This window comes from Nicotiana tabacum, chromosome 22 (assembly GCF_000715075.1).
Source record: "Nicotiana tabacum cultivar K326 chromosome 22, ASM71507v2, whole genome shotgun sequence".
NCBI classification, from domain to species: domain Eukaryota; kingdom Viridiplantae; phylum Streptophyta; class Magnoliopsida; order Solanales; family Solanaceae; genus Nicotiana; species Nicotiana tabacum.
The window spans coordinates 125,930,211-125,934,709 of NC_134101.1; the positions used below are offsets into that span (position 1 = coordinate 125,930,211).

General features: G+C 31.2%; 1 long non-coding RNA gene across 2 annotated transcripts; it reads left to right on the plus strand.

Moving 5' to 3' along the window:
- The first annotated feature begins 532 nt into the window (after window positions 1–532).
- Window positions 533–2,948, plus strand: LOC107781053 (uncharacterized). Of its 2 annotated transcripts, none has more exons than XR_001646947.2 (2): window positions 533–657; window positions 2,468–2,948. It is a non-coding gene; the product is annotated as an uncharacterized LOC107781053 (long non-coding RNA). The 2 variants fall into 2 exon arrangements; XR_001646946.2 differs by having other exon boundaries at window positions 535–657; window positions 2,384–2,948.
- Window positions 2,949–4,499: the final 1,551 nt, after the last annotated feature.

Consider the following 4,499-nt stretch of genomic DNA (forward strand, 5'->3'; position numbering starts at 1 on the left):
TAAATAATTATTCCCAGATGTTGGAAAAATAATTAAATGATTATTCCTACATATTAGAAAAATAACTAAATGACTATTTCGTCCAGTGTGAAATAGTCATTTAGTAAAAAAGACGAACGACATTTCGCGAAGGGTTTTCGTGCTTTTAATATAACCAGTTTTAATGTACGTACGTTGCACGTGTGCATCGCGTTAATCGATATAAATTTTATACAAATTGTTGAAAAATAGCAATGGAGGTTAAACTAAGCTCATCATGTGTTTAAATGATGAAAATAAATACTACTTTGGCACAATATAGTTGAATTCAATATTTTCTGAATAAATTTAGTATAATTAATTCTATAGTATTTATAGTTATAAATATTTTATTATTTCTACTATATATAAGCCTACAAATGTGTACAAACACTGCACCAAATGTTGTACTTTGTGCTTTGACAAAGGATGTAATGAATAAGGGCTTATTCGTAATTTGAGCTATTTATGTCCATAAAAGATGAACGTGTGTACTGCATTTTGTAAAACACGTGTACTTTTTTTATACTAAAGCCCCCTATACTAAAGCCTCCTCTCAATTGCTCAGGGTAGTCTTTCTCAGAGTAGTCTAGATCACATCCCACAATACATGCCGGAAGAAGGGAGTAGGTGTTTGAAGTTAGTCCTTATCTTCATTTTCCTTCTGCCTTTCTCTTTTTCTTTTAGTTACTTTATTTCTAACTTGATCCGTTTCTGTTTTCGGTGATCTTCTCCATTGAATTTGTGGTGTTCTGATGAGTATTTCATCTTCGACATTTCATTGTGTCTTTCATTTTCCATTTCGTTATCTATTTTTCTCCGGTATTCAACTTTGGTTTGTTCGCTTGCGTTGTTTAATAATCCTCCAGTTTTGCAATGTACATGAAGACCATCTATGGGTACACCATACAATATACTCCAAAATTACATGCATCAGCGAGATACAATCAAGAATCCTGAAAATGGATGAAGTAGAATATTTTTGAGTCTTGCTAAAAAAAATTCTCTATTCTTTCTTGGTGAGCATATAAGGCTTTGATTTTAATTTTTACTGACTATTCATTTAGCATCTTCATTGGCCTATAAAGTTCTTTACGCATTTATGCTATATTGAAATTTCTTTGAGTTAATTCTTAATGCATGTGGTTATTTGTTCAAATGCTATTGTGGGGAATTTCTCCTCAGGTGCACAAAGTGCAACAACACTAAGCAAATTGAACTACCATCTGGAAAGGGATGTATGAAACGGGGAGAACTTTGATGCACACAAGGTGTTTGAAGATATGCCTGAAACAACTAAACAATTATCTATTACATTTTGTTTTCCTTGGGTGATTTTTACAATATAAAAATCTTCATTTTCGGCCCCAGGACTTCTTATACACAAATATCGTATATTTGATACTCCCTCTGTTCCAGTTTATGTGAACCTATTTCCTATTTGGTCCGTTCCAAAAAGAATGAACCCTTTCTAAATTTGGTAACAATTTAGCTTAAAGTTACAACTCTACCCTTAACGAGAAGCTTTTATAACCATACAAATACTCTGGCCCCATTTAGACTTGTTTAGGACCACAAATTCCAAAAGTCTTCATTTTTTTCTTAAACTCCGTGCCCAGTCAAACAAGTTAACATAAATTGAAACGGAGGGAGTAGATGTTTTGGCAATTATAGGTATGACAGTGAAAAATGTCAGTGTATCCTTTACCAGAGATGTGCTTGAAATTATAATTGTATTTAACAAAAAGGAGCTTTAATTGTGAAAAGATCTAGTGAAATCTACATGCCGTTAGTTATCAAATTATTGACAGATGGACCTTGGGAAAAATATATCTAATGTTACTAGGTGATATAAACAATGTACTGATGTGTCTCTGTGTGTCCTTTTGAGTTTCAAATGTTCAACATTTCATGTACTTAGATGAGGCTTCAAGGACCTAAGGTGTATTAATGCTTTTTGCTTGATTATTAAATTATACATTATTTACATCATGGCTTCTCTAACTAATTATACAATCTTTCTGTGGTTGTACTTCATTCCCTTAAATAGTGCAAATCATCTTTTTTCTTAGACTTAAAATATAGTATAGTCTCAACTATAAGTTCCCTCAAACAAAGTAAATAATTTGTGCTTAGATTCCCTTACAGTTGAGTAATATAAAATATTTAAATTTCACTATGTTAGAAAAGAGAATGAATATGAATAATTCTTTCATGGTGCTCTACATATTGATCGTGCTACAGTTAGTAATATTATTTTGTCTCGATTCTTATTAATAGAAAGCTTGCACTCTATCCGTTTTAAGTATATATTTTAACAGTATGGTAAAGATAATTAATTTTATCAATTTTCTATTCATTTCAGTTGATATCTTGGTCAGTGAAAATATTTATGCAGACAATCTTTCTAATGGGTATATAAAAAGAATATGTTTTGGTGTCACTTTAGGATGGAAATGACAATTGTTTGGATTGGACTGAGCAGAAAAATGATAATTTTTCAGTGTAATCTTACTGCAAATTTTTGGTCTATTCGGCCTTGGAGTATTATCTTGGGATCCATTGTGCCATATGAAGTGGCATGCTTTTCTTGGGACTGATTCATGATGGTTGTCTGATTCAACCAAATTTCTACTATATATAAGCCAACAAAGGTGTACGAACACTGCACCAAAATATTGTATTTTGTGCTTTGACAAAGGATGTAACGAATAGCTGGCGTCAGGTATTTCAATTATAGTTTCGGTGCTCTTTGTTCTCGGAGAAGCTCCTTGTGGTTAGCTATATATAAGTTTATATCATTTACTAAATCTTCATGAGCTTTCAACTTCTAAATGTCAAGTATCTTGAGGATGAAACCTGCCTTTGCTGTTGACATTCTAATTCGGCACCATTGTGGGTATTATTAAAAATCAAGTTTGCCTTTTTAATTAATCCTATGCATGCTTCCGAGATGTTTAAACTCTGGACTTTATGTAGCAATGAAAGCATAATACGAATTATGTTCTTGTGATAGTGATATCGGTTAATGGGGAAAAAGGAAAGATACGCACACAAAAACAGAACACTATGCATAAGGTCGAGCTTGGATATGTTTTCTCCCTCTTTATGTTTCAAAATAATCATACATGTTCCTTTACGGTCTAAAACTGAAAATAAGAAAAAATCATCTGTTTTACTCTTTATTTTACTTTTTCTTTTTGCTTTTCGATGTTGGGCTAAGTATATTTAAGATTCAAGAAATGCGTTGTTATTACAATGAGGCATCATTATTGAACGTTACAAGAGTTGCGTGGAAGATTGAAGTGTAATTGTGAAGCATTACGAACTTGTCTGACTTTCCTAAACTATTGGATTATTTTATTACAAGATATGTCAGCAGGGACCTGTCAAATCATACTTGATTAACTGTTACCTGAGTCACTAAGGAGAAAACAAGTTCATTCTGTTTCTTCCTTTAGATATATAACTAGATAGTTTGCACGGGCCCGACATTTCACATTTTCGGGCATCTGACAATTTCTTTTTTCTTTTCAATCCTTGAATTGATTTCAGTTTGGACCAACACATATCATTCAGAATAGTGATAATTCTGCAGATGCATATTCTAATACGATTGGTCACTGCTTAATTTCAACCAACATAAAACCGTAACTAAGAGATAACAACTAAGCATGATCCTTAGAACTTGGACTGTAAAATGAATTCAAATGTTGCAAATATTCTTTGTTTACAAGGTGATGTAAACTCAAACTCTCAAACGTGAAGGCACAAAAACTTAAAAATTCCAATACATGCCATGTAAATCAAACGTCTCAAACATTGATATGCAAAAACGGAAGAATTTTGATACTTAGGAAGATGCAGAATAAAGCAAATTATTTATCAATATAGAAACAATCATTCAAGCTACATCACATATACTTGAACTTAGGAAATCAACCTGAATTAAAGTGAACGATGACAAATTATATTTAGCTCTCGAAGAACCCACATACTGATAATGACAACTCAAAGTGCACTTAACATTTCCACAATGTTTGAAAAATTGCCAAGTGTGAGCACGTGATTTTTGCCTCGCATGATTTGCTCCTACAGAATTCCCAAAATTGGGATTTTTATTTTAATTAATTATTTGATTTTTAGGAATTAATTGCATGATTTTGTGTTTGTTTGCATTTTTGTGTGCATATTTAATTTAGGTAATTCATCAAAAATACAAAAATACATTGCATTTGCATTTAAGATCCAACTTTCTATTTTTAGGATAATTAGTTATTTAATATTACAAAAATGAAAGAAAATCACAAAAATAGTTCATTTTACATTTTTTTTTAACTTTTAATTTTCGAATTCGTCATAGTTTTCTTTTGAATTAGGACTTAATTAATTTTTGAGAAAAAATAATTAGTTTAGTTTTGGATTTAAATCAGATTTTGTTTTTATTTTTAATTTTGTTTTTTTAAAACAAAAATGTGAAA